We start from the raw sequence: 15,442 nt of genomic DNA, 5'->3' as shown, positions 1-15,442 counted from the left end.
GAAAGACAGTTTAGTTATATCTTGGATTTGAGCTTTTATTTCTATTGGACTAATTGTAAACATACGATTGTTTGACCAATGGTAATGTGGGAAGTTAAAAACAATTTTAAATTAGCCCGACTGCACTGAGAGAAATGTGCTCCTTTCCTACTTTGATTTCCTCCTTAGAGGATCATTCTATTCTGTCTGAGGAGCTGAATAGTTCATGATGACTTTATTTATATCTTTAACTTCATTGGTTAAAATTTTGATGCTGATCCCTTAGACATTGCTTCTTAAATGGTTTGTATAGCTTAGAGTCCCTGTGTCTGAACCATTCCCTTCACTGCCCATTGCTGATGCTGAACAAGTGGATGTCCAACTGACGAAGATAATCGCAGCTTGCTGATCCATATGAGGAGAGGTATAACAAAATGCTATTGTTCTTGTTGTAAGTTTGTCTTTTGTTTCTAGGTACCAACCGCTATTTTGATAGAGCCATAGCTAGATGGTTTCCAAATTTATGTTGACTAAAATTATTTTGCATGAAGGCTAAACATGCTATACTAATCAGAAGGTTCGAAAGGGAAACCCTGAAATGTTAACAGGTTGCTATTAACAAAAACTGATGTTGCTCAGTTGCTGATCCTAGATGTATATAATTTCTATTGCGCAGTTATTTGTGCTACTGATTTGCACTGAGTCTCCCAAATGTTTAGTGACCAATGCACTAGTTAAATTGAGATTCTTTAGAAGATTTGGTCAACCAGCGTGTTCTTGTTTGTGTACCAGATGGTTTTAAGACTAATTAATGTGGTATTAGCATTGTTAATATAGGGAAATAAACATTCTAACTTTACATAAAGGTGTGGTTATTCGTTGCCAAGTGGGTCATGGTGCGTGAAGATTACTGACTTCAAAGGTTATTAATATTGTTGATTGATATTGTTGGTGATTTGTGTTGCATTTGGGATTTACAGTGGGAATTACTCTAAGCGCAGTCAAAAGGTCCATCGAACCTCTAACATGTCCCCTTATAAATTAAAGATAACAAACCAAATAAGGTCAGACTCGCTCACAATTCTTAGAATGTTTCTCTTCCTGTGTATTTGTGACTGAGGGGGGGGGGAGTGAAATAGCCCTCTTAGCCTAATGATTGTTGTGCACCCAGTATAAAGCAAGGAAAGGCAGACTTGTCTCATCAAAAAGAAAATACAAACTGGAATTCAATTACAATCTCCTGGCCCTTTCAGAACATGAAACACTGCACAAATAGACATCTTCTCTGTGATGTTTGGCAGCCCTACAGTTGACCTAAATATGCAACACTTTGCCCAGCACCACTACACCTAGTGCAGGAATGTTCTTTGAACAGTTATTACTGTCCTCAGTAGAATTCTGTAGTTTGAGCACAGCCATGCATGTGACTCGAAGGAGGTCTGTCTTTAGGAAGAGGTGTTCCCTTTCCATGGGACAAGTCCTATGAATAGAAGAGTGACTGTTTACAAAAGAGTCTTAATTTTTTCGCATGTGGGCAATGTTGAAAGGTCTTTCTGATTTTTATTCTACGGTTCGGCGTTTGGGTATTTGACGTATTTTCAGGGGCGTAGCTTCAGAGGGGGGAGTTAGACCCCCTAATAAATGTATTTTGTGATAAATAGTTGAATGCCAGTACTTTCAGTCAGGTATAGTAAGGTGTCGGTCGGTTTTCACTAGGAATTGTTAAACAGGCAAAAACGCACACAAACTCTCTCCCTCTCTCTGTTTGGAAAGACTTAAAAAATGTTGGCTTAGTTCACAAAATAGTGTGGTTTCTCTCACTTTGTACACCAATCAATCCACATTCCACTCCCTTTCCACTGGTGCGCCTTGCTTGTGGTAGAATGCCTTTTAAAATCATGTGCCAGCGTGATTGTCGGGAAATCTGAAGCTCACACCCCCAATCATACTGTCCAAGCCACGCCCCTGCGTATTTTTTTCATTTCCATGGCACATGCCTCGCTGACACTCCTGAAAGCTGCTTGACGGGTGCTTGTTTCCGGGGGCCGTCCAGGCTTACGACACAGCTTTATCTGGCGCTTGGTTGTCTCTGATTGGGTTTCTCACACTGCTGCTGTTACGAGAAGAGCCATCACTATGAGCCTTGACAACCTTTTTCAGCATATCCTGCTCACAGAGCAGCAGGCCCAGCAGAAAAGACGACTGTTGCAGGAAGGTAAGTGCGACTCACTGGGTCGAGCACAACACCCCCTTACCTCACGGTCAAATTGCAATACGGGAATTAAAAACATGAATAAATACAGATTTAAAATTGACAGGGTATGCCCAAAGGCCTCAGGTTTTTCTAAGGCAGCTGAAGTAGTTAAACGTATGCACTTTCTCCGCTTTTAAACGTGTGGCTGTTTTGTAGAGATTTAGGGTATGCGCGGACATTTTTTGATGTAGATAAGCCTATTCATTGTTGGGCTTCAGCGAACTTCTGCATCCATATTGAAAAGATCTGGATAGTACTAAGATTTAGATTTAACTCCATGGCATTTTTAAAATGCATAAGCATTTGTATTACAGTAATATTTGAGGGTAAACAATCTTTTTATTGTGGTGCCTTGAGGCAGTTTTCTAATCAGATAAGTGTTGCTGGTGTTGCCACTCTAAGCATTGGCTTAGAAGACTAGATTTTGCCTGGAAATTCCTTATACGTTCTTGTGCTTTCATTTATGCACTTAGCGTGTACTAGGAATTGTAGCCTTGCTCTGCTTTAATCTGATTAACTCACTTGAGAATCATGGTTTGTAAAAGGAAAGGCCAGCACTGGAAAAAGGTGTGTTTATGACAAGGAGTTACTAGGATCAACATACGTATTCCAAGACTGAGACCCCACAAAGGGGCCACAGGGCAATGAAAGGTTACTAGGCCCCCACCGTAGGGATTGTAGTTATTGTCGTCTGTTGTGTTGGGGGTCGTGTTATTATGGCTGTGCATTCTGGGAAAAGTTAGACAGTTCTACACTTACCTTTCAGGGTAGCCAGGGTGAGCAGTAACCAACTTCTCAGGGAGGCAGAACGGAGTTGCATAAGCTGTGTGCTCAACAGTTAATCTACAGTTACAATAACTGAAATATCCAGCTTAGTGCTCGTCTTTTAAGAAAAACAAAGTACTTATTTTTAGTTACACAGCAGTACTAAAAACTACATAATCCAATTTAAAATACAAGACAGTGACCCTGGATATGATTCTCCCTTGTGATGCTACACTTGCAGAGTTCCTATTCCCACTGCGGCCCCTTGATAGCTGTTTCCTGCCTACAGCCAGGAAAAAGCATGAATCATGCTCCTGTGCACTTTCACTTTCTTCCTCAAAGTCAGATGCATACACATTTAATGGTTTCTTTCACTTCTTATCTCAGACCTTTTCCTCACTCTTCTGGAGTGGATCCGACAACCCTGTCACTCACATGTAGGAGAAAGCTGAGGTCAGCGAAGCTAGTTCCTGAGGCTGCTGGATAGGTTAGGTGCATGCCGGGTTTCTGGTAACCTGGTGGACCCGTTTAGCCCTGCAGTGCCTGAAAGCAGGTGTAGGCCTGGCTCGTGTGGCTCCTTCTAAAGCTGGTTGGTGTTTAGCCCCTTCTAGGCCAATGACTCTAGATGCAGCCTGATAGAGCCTACATAGTAACCACAACAGATGAAGACCTAACTAGGCTGATAGGTAGTTCTAGCCCTAATTGAGCAGCTAGAGTAATCTTGCAGATGAATCCTCGAGCCGCCAATGCAGTAACCAGGGCAGATGCTGCACCGATTAGGCCTGTAGAGGCTGATAGTTCAAGAGTATCTTGCCAGGAACCAGTTGTTGGAGACCAGGGAAGACCGTCTGAAGCATGAGTTGCCCCTAGCTCGCTCTCAAGGAGTTCTCACTCTCCGGGTGTTGGTCGGGTAAGTCTCTGGTATACTTTGGTATGTGCATCCCCCACCCCCGTATTACAGTTTCTCCTCCTGTAGGGCCAGGCAGCCTCCTTCACTCTCTGAGCAGTTAGCATTTTAGGTACTGTAGGAGATCCCTGGTCCCTTCAGTAGGAAGTGCAGCTGTAGGTAATGCCTCCAGCCTCTGGGAGAATGGCTGTCAGGCAGACACCAGCCCTTACCACACACTAGTCCATCAAGTATTCTGCAGCGCACCCCCTTGCTTGTCCATAAATGATTTGGAATAGTAAAAAGGTTGAGTGATTTGGGTATCACTTTTTATGCACAATTTTCTAGATAATGGGATGTGAATAAACTGTCTCAAACTGCAGAACAGGCTTAAAGGGATTTACCTTTGACATGTTCTCCTCAGTTTGATCTCCAGATACATTTGTGTAGCGTGATGTTTCTCACCACAGATAACACTTGGATAGTCTCCCTACTGGGTCATCCACACTAAAAACACAATGGAATGTGAGGTTTCTGCACCTGACCGCCATCAGCCCAACTGCAGCAGTAATCAGGGGTGGACAAAGGGACAGGCCTAACCTAGAAACTTCTTCACCCTCCGTGACTGAAAATGCAATACCACCAGTAACCTCTACCATCAACCAAATGGCAGTGCCGAAGAAAAGCTAATTAGTAGCCCTTTGCTAACTAAAGGCCTCTCTAAGTGTAGCTCTGGGTCCATCATCCCCACTTCAGTGCTTGGAACTCCACCCCAGCTACCGGAATGCAGGCAATACACTTCCAGTGTTTGGAAGACCTGTCCTTACACGCCATCTTCAGCTGTGCCAGGCTTTGGGTATTTAAATCGCAGTACGTGTGCTACTCATATTTCTATGTCTCCCTCTCTCTCGCTTCCACCCTCTCTCTCTCTCTCTCCTTTTTCCTTCTTAACAAGGTGATGCCAGTACAGGATTCTGGGGGTGCACATAACAGCAGAACTTTATACAAAAAAGTCAGGAGGTAGGCTTTACTCCCAGTGATACAGGGAAAAAAAGACCTGATCACACTATTAATTTTCCAAAACATGGTATCCTGCCACCATGGCTTTATGTGCTATTCCCATGACAGAAATAGTAGTACTCTATCCTGCCCACAATGAGGGATTCCTTGGTGTTCCCTGTTAGGTCACAGGATATATCTATGACCTCACATAGTCAGGGACAGGTTTACAACTCTGAATACGATCCTAAATTAGCATGACGCTGGGGTCAGAATATGTCAGGATACCAGATCTACTAGCAGCCGGGCTTTCAGAAAAGGTGATAAAAGAGAAAAAAATCTAGTTTTCTTATGATTTACAGAGTCTGCTTGCCCGTCAAAGTCTGTTAATCTCCTTTTATTTCCCTGCTGCAGTGCACTTGGCATTGCTGCTGCATAACAGGGTGGCCGACATTAAACGGGCTTCCTTGTCATTCGGATATGGAGTCCTTTTCAAAATAATTCCAGATAGGACAACAATTTCTGGGATTAATAAACCTTTTTCTACCTGTCAGTGAACATGAGGAAACATAGCCTTTTGGCTATGCAGGCCATTGTTCTAGCTTGGCTGGGCCAGGAGAACCCCATAGTGAGGCATTCTTAACTCCTTCTCAACATCTGTGGAAGCCATTTTTCATCTGGGAGCCAAAATGGTATTAGAACAAGAAGGCATGATTGCAAATGAGCAGTAGTAAAAGACCACCACTGGCTTCCTCTGTCAAATAAAATATAAGCTACTTTTAAACCCATACCAGAGATGTGGAATTCCTATAGCCTGATGCCCAGGACATGTTGTTTGGGGTCAAGGACTACACGTTTTCATGTTTATTTTGTCCTTAGAACAAGAAGGCCCAACCCCCTGCAGCACAAACCCTTTGGCTGCCAGTTTACAGTACCACATAATGGGAAGGGCATTGTCTGCAGTTAAATTAATGTTTGTGTCTATATGTGAATGCTGTTCGAACTTGTATTTGTGGTTCATTTGTGCAAACCCTTTAGTATTAAGGTGAGCGCATTAAGGAAATGTTGTAAACTCGGACTTCACTAGTGAGACTGGTTCCATTATGAAAATATCAAAAGATATGTACCAGGGCACACCACAGTAGTTCCAAAGGTCCAATCCTTAATGTGATGGGTCACTCTAAGCACAACATGAGTACGTAGTATGTCATGAGGATTTTATTCATCCAATATAAAATAAATCCAATGAATGCAACAGCCAGTCCAATGACACAGCAGCCGACACGTGTTTCGTCAATATGACTTTCTCAAGGCCAATGTACGAGTATAGAACAAATTTCATGAATGCTGACAATTCCCAATATCCAGGACAATGTAGAGTCCAGTAGATATAGTGTTTGGAGCATGAAATATGCTATCGTTCAGTAGATAACTACAACTGTGATAAGTCGTAATTTTATATATGTTCATCCCACGTTGTCTGACAAGGATTGCGAGCTCATGATATCCATTGTTTGCTGTCTTCAGCTATAGACTGAAGAATCACAAGTCGACAGCCGGTCTTTATATCAGCTCAGTAAAGAGGTGGGGCTGAATAACACCAACATAGTAAAAGTACTCTGATTCCCACACCCCAGTGACGTAATTCCACCCTCACACACACAAACAGGATAGCCATTTTGTAAGAGCATAGTTATTGCAAGAGGAAACAGCCAATAGACGCCTGTTTAAAATTACCCAAATTGCATTTATTTATAATGCAATATAATGATTCATTTGTTCATACAAAATACACTTATTAAAATCACAAGAATTCCTGTTTCATATTCTGTGTCAATGGACAACAGGGACTGTCTTGCCATCTTAGTTCAAAGCTATTCCATGATTTATTATAATGTGAACATATGCTAGCACTCGATGGCCGCTGGTTTTACACAAAGCCCTGACGAGTGAGAATCATTCAATATCCTGCTTTTGCTAACTGCCTCTTACAAATTTCAGTGCATGCACATGCAGGCACGGGACAGCTCGAGCCGTAGAAGGCCAGGGAGAGAGCCAGAGTAAAACAAGCAACAACTATCTGAAAGGAATGCAACAAAGGAGGGGAGACCGTTTTAAAACAAGGGCACACTTATGGAGTGCTAAAAAGTGATTAATAAAAGAGTATCTTGAGAAGCATGCAGCGGTGAAAGGACTCAGGCTGCCAACCGGAACCTGTACTGGGTCCAAGTGTCCAAGGAGCAGCAGAGAAAGCGGTAGTGAAGCTTGAGAACATGGCCCTGAGGCTGCTGACCAATCAGAAGCCAGAAAATATGAGTGACAGGGGAGCCAATGAATGGTAAGTATGGGGGCGGAGTCTAAGCCCCTTTTGAGATTTTTTTTCATCAACAAAAGACTTTCCAAGCACAGCGTGCCATGCAGGCAAAACCTAAAAAAAATAAATAATAAAGAAGACATACAATCGGCTGTCATTGAGGTCTTATGTCATATAGTGACCCTGGTGCTTTTTAAGGCCAGCGCAGGCATCCTGTTGGCTACCATGGCCTGTAGGGTGTGTCATTACTTTGGAGTCTGAAAGAAGCAGTGCTGCCTACTTCCAGACTCTACCTCTTTCGACTGTCCTTTTATTTATTGTTTATCAGCATCTCTCATTCTTAAATATTTATTTGAACATGGAAATATAATGCAACAGTGGTCTTTCCTTCCTGTTTTCCCTTCCAATGATCACGTTTTTGTTCGCTTAGAGTTGAGTGCTTCAAATGGCACTCTTTCCTCCTGGATGTTGATCCTTTACCAGTACTGGATCAATTACCCCTTAGCCCAAATGATAACCTCTTCTGTATGTACTAATTCTTTTTTTTATTCTTCAACTTTCTTATTCTCTTAACGGCTCGGCTTAGAGGAGCTCAATAGCTCATGAAATCTGATCAAGGACCGTGACAGACATAGAGTGGCCAAAAAACCGGTAGGCTGGTAAGGACACATGGGGTGCTTCTGCATTCTTTTAGCTTTTAGCGGTATAAATTTTATTTGCATCTTCCCCTTTCACCAGTTTAAAAACAAGCAGATACGTATATTAACCCCTTCGCTGCCAGGCCTTTCCCCCTCCTGTGCCGAGCCTTTTTTTGGCTATTTGGGGCAGTTCGCGCTTAGGCCCTCATAACTTTTTGTTCACATAAGCTACCCACGCCAAATTTGCATCCTTTTTTTCCCAACATCCTAGGGATTCTAGAGATACCCAGACTTTGTGGGTTCCCCAGAAGGAGGCCAAGAAATTAGCCAAAATACAGTGAAAATTTCGTTTTTTTCAAAAAAATGGGAAAAAGGGGCTTCACAAGAAGGCTTTTGGTTTTTTCCCTGAAAATGGCATCAACAAAAGGTTTGCGGTGCTAAAATCACCAGCTTCCCAGCTTTCAGGAACAGGCAGACTTGAATCAGAAAACCCAATTTTTCAACTCAATTTTGGCATTTTACTGGGACATACCCCATATTTACGATTTTTTGTGCTTTCAGCCTTCTTCCAGTCAGTGACAGAAATGGGCATGAAACCAATGCTGGATCCCAGAAACCGCAACATTTCTGAAAAGTAGACAAAATTCTGAATTCAGCAAGGGGTAATTTGTGTAGATCCTACAAGGGTTTCCTACAGAAAATAAGAACTGAAAAAGAAAAATATTGAAATTGAGGTGAAAAAAAACATCAATTTTCTCTACGTTTTACTCTGTAACTTTTTCCTGCAATGTCAGATGTTCAAAAGCAATATACCGTTACGTCTGCTGGACTCCTCTGGTTGCGGTGATATATAGGGCTTGTAGGTTCATCAAGAACCCTAGGTACCCAGAGCTAATAAATGAGCTGCACCCTGCAGTGCGTTTTCATTCTATACCGGGTATACAGCAATTCATTTGCTGAAATATAACGAGTGAAAAATAGCTATCAAGAAAACCTTTGTATTTCCAAAAAGGGCACAAGATAAGGTGTTGAGCAGCAGTGGTTATTTGCACATCTCTGAATTCCGGGGTGACCATACTAGCATGTGAATTACAGGGCATTTCTCAAATAGATGTCTTTTTTACACACTCTCTTATATTTGAAAGGAAAAAATGTAGAGAAAAACAAGGGGCAATAACACATGTTTTACTAATCTATGTTCCCCCAAGTCTCCCGATAAAAATTATACCTCACTTGTGTGGGTAGGCCTAGCGCCCGCGACAGGAAATGCCCCAAAACGCAACGTGGACACATCACATTTTTTAAAAGAAAACAGAGGTGTTTTTTGCAAAGTGCCTACCTGTAGATTTTGGCCTCTAGCTCAGCCGGCACCTGGGGAAACCTAGCAAACCAGCGCATTTTTGAAAACTAGAAACCCAGGGGAATCCAATATGGGGTGACTTGTGGGGCTCTGACCAGGTTCTGTTACCCAGAATCCTTTGCAAACCTCAAAATTTGGCTAAAAAAACACGTTTTCCTCACATTTCGGTGACAGAAAATTCTGGAATCTGAGAGGAGCCACAAATTTCCTCCCACCCAGCACTCCCCCAAGTCTCCCGTTAAAAATGATACCTCACTTGTGTGGGTAGGCCTATCGCCCGTGACAGGAAATGCCCCAAAACACAACGTGGACACATCACATTTTTTGAAAGAAAACAGAGGTGTTTTTTGCAAAGTGCCTACCTTTAGATTTTGGCCTCTAGCTCAGCCGGCACCTAGGGAAACCTACCAAACCTGTGCATTTTTTAAAACTAGAGACCTAGGGGAATCCAAGATGGGGTGACTAGTGGGGCTCTGACCAGGTTCTGTTACCCAGAATCCTTTGCAAACCTCAAAATTTGGCTAATTAAACACGTTTTCCTCACATTTCGGTGACAGAAAGTTCTGGAATCTGAGAGGAGCCACAAATTTCCTTCCACCCAGCGTTCCCCCAAGTCTCCCGATAAAAATGATACCTCACTAGTGTGGGTAGGCCTAGCGCCGCAACAGGAAATGGCCCAAAATACAACGTGGACACATCACATTTTTTCATAGAAAACAGTGCCTACCTGTGGATTTTGGCCTCAAGCTCAGCCGGCACCTGGGGAAACCTAGCAAACCAGCGCATTTTTGAAAACTAGAAACCCAGGGGAATCCAATATGGGGTGACTTGTGGGGCTCTGACCAGGTTCTGTTACCCAGAATCCTTTGCAAACCTCAAAATTTGGCTAAAAAAACACGTTTTCCTCACATTTCGGTGACGGAAAGTTCTGGAATCTGAGAGGAGCCACAAATTTCCTTCCACCCAGCACTCCCCCAAGTCTCCCGTTAAAAATGATACCTCACTTGTGTGGGTAGGCCTAGCACCCGTGACAGGAAATGCCCCAAAACACAACGTGGACACATCACATTTTTTTAAAGAAAACAGAGGTGTTTTTTGCAAAGTGCCTACCTGTAGATTTTTGGCCTCTAGCTCAGTCGGCACCTAGGGAAACCTACCAAACCTGTTCCTTTTTCAAAACTAGAGACCTAGGGGAATCCAAGATGGGGTGACTTGTGGGGCTCTGACCAGGTTCCGTTACCCAGAATCCTTTGTAAACCTCAAATTTTGGCTAAAAAACACATTTTCCTCACATTTCGGTGACAGAAAGTTCTGGAATCTGAGAGGAGCCACAAATTTTCTTCCACCCAGCGTTCCCCCAAGTCTCCCATTAAAAATGATACCTCACTTGTGTGGGTAGGCCTAGCGCCCGCGACAGGAAAAGGCCCAAAACACAACGTGGACACATCACATTTTTTCATTGAAAACAGTGCTTACCTGTGGATTTTGGCCTCTAGCTCAGCCGGCACCTGGGGAAACCTAGCAAACCAGCGCATTTTTGAAAACTAGAAACCCAGGGGAATCCAAGATGGTGTGACTTGTGGGGCTCTGACCAGGTTCTGTTACCCAGAATCGTTTGCAAACCTCAAAATGTGGCTAAAAAAAGCACGTTTTCCTCACATTTCGGTGACAGAAAGTTCTGGAATCAGAGAGGAGCCACAAATTTCCTTCCACCCAGCGTTCCCCCAAGTCTCCCGATAAAAATGATACCTCACTTGTGTGGGTAGGCCTTGCACCCGTGACAGGAAATGCCCCAAAACACAACGTGGACACATCACATTTTTTTAAAGAAAACAGAGGTGGTTTTTGTAAAGTGCCTACCTGTAGATTTTGGCCTCTAGCTCAGCCGGCACCTAGGGAAACCTAGGAAACCAGCGCATTTTTGAACACTAGAAACCCAGGGGAATCCAAGATGGGGTGACTTGTGGGGCTCTGACCAGGTTCTGTTACCCAGAATCCTTTGCAAATCTCACAATTTGGCAAAAAAAAAACGTTTTCCTCACATTTCGGTGACAGAAAGTTCTGTAATCTGAGAGGAGCCACAAATTTCCTTCCACCCAGCGTTCCCCCAAGACTCCTGATAAAAATGATACCTCACTTGTGTGGGTAGGCCTAGCACCCGTGACAGGAAATGGCCCAGAACACAACGTGGACACATCACATTTTTTGAAAGAAAACAGAGGTGTTTTTTGCAAAGTGCCTACCTGTAGATTTTGGCCTCTTATTCAGCCGGCACCTAGGGAAACCTACCAAACCTGTGCATTTTTGAAAACTAGAGACCTAGGGGAATCCAAGATGGGGTGACTTGTGGGGCTCTGACCAGGTTCTGTTACCCAGAATACTTTGTAAACCTCAAATTTTGGCTAAAAAACACATTTTCCTCACATTTCGGTGACAGAAAGTTCTGGAATCTGAGAGGAGCCACAAATTTCCTTCCACCCAGCGTTCCCCCAAGCCTCCCATTAAAAATGATACCTCACTTGTGTGGGTAGGCCTAGCGCCCGCGACAGGAAAAGGCCCTAAACACAACGTGGACACATCACATTTTTTCATAGAAAACAGTGCTTACCTGTGGATTTTGGCCTCTAGCTCAGCCGGCACCTGGGGAAACCTAGCAAACCAGCGCATTTTTGAAAACTAGAAACCCAGGGGAATCCAAGATGGGGTGACTTGTGGGGCTCTGACCAGGTTCTGTTACCCAGAATCCTTTGCAAACCTCAAAATATGGCTAAAAAAACACGTTTTCCTCACATTTCGGTGACAGAAAGTTCTGGAATCTGAGAGGAGCCACAAATTTCCTTCCACCCAGCGTTCCCCCAAGTCTCCCGATAAAAATTATACCTCACTTGTGTGGGTAGGCCTAGCGCCCGTGACAGGAAATGGCCCAAAACACAACTTGGACACATCACATTTTTTCATAGAAAACAGTGCCTACCTATGGATTTTGGCCTCTAGCTCAGCCGGCCCCAGGGGGGCAGAAATGGCCTAAAATAAATTTGTCCCCCCCAACCTCCCCTGGGAGCGACCCTTGCCTACGGGGTCGCTCCCCCTGCGTGACATTGGCGCCAAAAAAAAAATCCCCGGTGCCTAGTGGTTTCTGCCCCCTTGGGGGCAGATTGACCTACAATCGGCCAATCTGCCCCCAAGGGGGGCAGAAATGGTCTAAATACAATTTGCCACCCAGAGGAGCGACCCTTGCCTAATGGGTTGCTCCCCATCTCTAAAAAAACAAATAAACAAAAAAAAAACACCAAAATAAATTTGCCCTGATGCCTAGATGTTTCTGCCCACCCTGGGGGCAGATCGGCCTAATAACAATAGGCCGATCTGCCCCCGGGCTGGCAGAAATGGCCTAAAATAAATTTACCCCCCCCTGGGAGCGACCCTTGCCTACGGGGTCGCTCCCCCTGCGTGACATTGGCGCCCCCAAAAAAATCCCTGGTGCCTGACCTAAAATCGGCCAATCTGCCCCCATCTGCCCTACAAGGTCGCTCCCCTTGTGTGACGGCGCAAAAAAAAGATCCCTGGTGCCTAGTGGTTTCTGCGCCCCTTGGGGGGCAGATTGGCCTCATCAAAATAGGCCAATCTGCCCCCAAAGCGGGCAGAAATGGCCTAAATACAATTTGCCCCTCCAGGGGAGCGACCCTTGTCCAAGGGGTCGCTCCCCATCTGCAAAACAAAACAACAACAAAATCCCTGGTGCCTAGTGGTTTCTGCCCCCTTGGGGGCAGATCAGCCTAATCAAAATAGGCTGATCTACCCCCCAGGGGGGTAGAAATGGCTAAAATAATTCCCCCCTCCCCTAGGGGGGAAATTATATTTGGCCCTGAGGCTTAGCCCCACTAATTGGCTGTGTGCAGCGGGTGTTGGCCGCAGAGCCTGGCCTGTGGCTGGACCTGCAGCCAAAACCCCATTAAGCAGTCACCCTGCACCACGCTCAGCCTTGGGAAACAAAAGAAAAGTGGTTAGAGTAGGAATAGCCTTGGTGCTGGGGCCTCCCAAGGGTTGCGCCAGGTCAAAAACTTTAAAAAAAAAAATAATTGGTGAAAATTCTGTGAATCCGTGGCAAAAAATAATTAAAAAAAACAAGTGCTGCCTTCGTGCTTGTATACAAAATAGCCCCTGGGTGGGCCTAGGGGCATCAGGGTAATTCTAATAATCCTGGAGCAGGCACACAGGGCTGTTTTTGCCCTGCAAACCACCACCTACAAGGAACTTTAATAAGAAAAGGGAGGTGGGCCTCGCAGACCCCGCCCCCTTAACTGGGCTCAGTGAACCTAGGGGACCGCCACCTCCTCAGATCCGTGTCCTTAGATATCATATTTATTTTTACGGTTAGACTGGATTTTCTCCAAATTACAAAAGGGCTCTTTCTGGAACAAGACCTAGCTTTCTGCCAAATTTGGTGTAATTTTGTCCAGCGGTTCGGGCTTTAGTTGTGTTTAAAATCCCACGTTTTGGGACCCTCCCTTTTTCTTGACCCTGCTTGATGAAGCACCCTGAAACCTTCAACACAGCAAGTGGCAAACTAGTTTTGAAAATTTCGTGAGGATTCATCATATTGCACCAAAGTTACTGGCAAAACAAAAAAACACTTTTCCTATGGACGCTAGGTCCTAACTATACCCAGTTGGCTGCACTTGGAGAGTTACCTTAGGTAACTATAACTTGCGCTCTTGCCATGCACATTTTTCTCATAAAATGTTTTCAAATGTTGGAATGATATTATTAATGATGCCTTAGAAACATTGTGACTGATGTGGGGTAAGTAGCAATGCATTGCAAGGGCGCAATTTCTAGTTACCTTAGGGCTCTTGCGCTCTCTCTCTCTTTCTTTCTTTGTTTCTTTCTTTGTTTCTTTCTTTGTTTCTTTCTTACTTGCTTACTTTTGACCCTGGGAGTCATTCCTATCCACTAGCTTGTGCCAGATAAAAATGTGGCATTCTCAGGCACCCACTTCACATCACTTAAGAATTCTCCTGAACCTGATGACGAACAGGACTGGACCGGCTGCCTGTCACCTGAGAGGGGGTCTGAAGGACTGACCTATTCCTTCTTGTACCCAGGACAAAGAGGTTGACTCCAAGGGTCATAAAGCTGACCTCCTCTTAAACTACAGGGATACAAAAACCAGCAAGATTTATTTTCCAGTACCCAGATGACCAGTGGCAACCAGACCTGGACTGGACCCTGGTGTTGGCCTCTTCATAATACCCTGAGAGTCTTTAAATGCCCCCCCTGGGGTTCTGGGGAGGCTTTAGAACTGTACTCATGTTGTGGATGTAGACTTAAAGGACAAAGGGCCTGATTTAGAGTTTGGAGGAGGGGGAGTCTCTGTCACAAACGTGACGGAAATCCTGTTTTCTGTATTACAAGCCCATTATAGCTTATGGAGATCATAATGCGGCGGACAGGATATCCATCTTGTTTGTGATGGAGTAACCCCTCCCCCCAACCTCTAAATCGGGCCCTGAGTAAGAAAATGAAGTCTTTGCTAGGATGAACTTGGTTGGTGCATCTAACCTGCGCTCCATCGTAGTCAACCTTTAAATTGCACCTGGGTCCTTGTCTACCACAACCAGTGACTTTCATTGACACTCTATGCTTCCATACACTATTTCTACATAAAGCTTTAGAAAACCATATCTCCGGTTCCCCTTATTGTATCTTTGCCATTTTGGTGTAATTTCGTTTATTAAATTGTACTCTGTATTTCAAATTGGTTTGGGAGTTTTGTTGTTTTGTACTTTGACTTTATTATGCACTAATACCTTACGCATTGCCCTTAGCTAAGCATGTCTGCTGTGTGCCAGAGCTACCAGGGGGTTGATCTCGGGGTAATTTCATGACTTTCAGGGTTCATGCTATTATTATTTCTTGAGGTGGGTAGTCACTTACACTAAATAAATATCCAGTTTCTTAGAAACACATTTTAACGCTCTATTCTGTCTTATTACAATAACTGAAATTGTTGTTAAAGTGATTTCTAATGATGCAGGCAGTCACTCTTGAAGCTATTGTGCAATTATGTTACAGAGGGCCTTCAAAAAAGACTATAAGTTGCTAAAATGTATGTCATTGATAGAAAACATAATGGCGTCTTTTTAATGAATCATGTATTTTTATACTGTTGTTAAATCGTTAACCATGGTTTAGGTTGTGTGCAATTATGGGCTGAAATGATAACCTATTTTAACAGTGATTTCTA

General features: G+C 43.9%; 1 long non-coding RNA gene across 2 annotated transcripts in view; it reads left to right on the top strand.

Moving 5' to 3' along the window:
• The first annotated feature begins 2,027 nt into the window (after nucleotides 1–2,027).
• Nucleotides 2,028–15,442, top strand: part of LOC138302035 (uncharacterized) — a 173,984-nt gene continuing 160,569 nt past the window's right edge. For both annotated transcript variants that reach the window (XR_011205233.1, XR_011205232.1), the window contains exon 1: nucleotides 2,028–2,194. This is a non-coding gene — a long non-coding RNA (uncharacterized lncRNA). The remainder of the gene's footprint in view (nucleotides 2,195–15,442) is intronic.

This window comes from Pleurodeles waltl, chromosome 6 (assembly GCF_031143425.1).
Source record: "Pleurodeles waltl isolate 20211129_DDA chromosome 6, aPleWal1.hap1.20221129, whole genome shotgun sequence".
NCBI lineage: Eukaryota > Metazoa > Chordata > Amphibia > Caudata > Salamandridae > Pleurodeles > Pleurodeles waltl.
The sequence above is the reverse complement of the archived record's forward strand: the minus strand, read 5'-3'. Positions and strand labels throughout refer to the sequence as shown.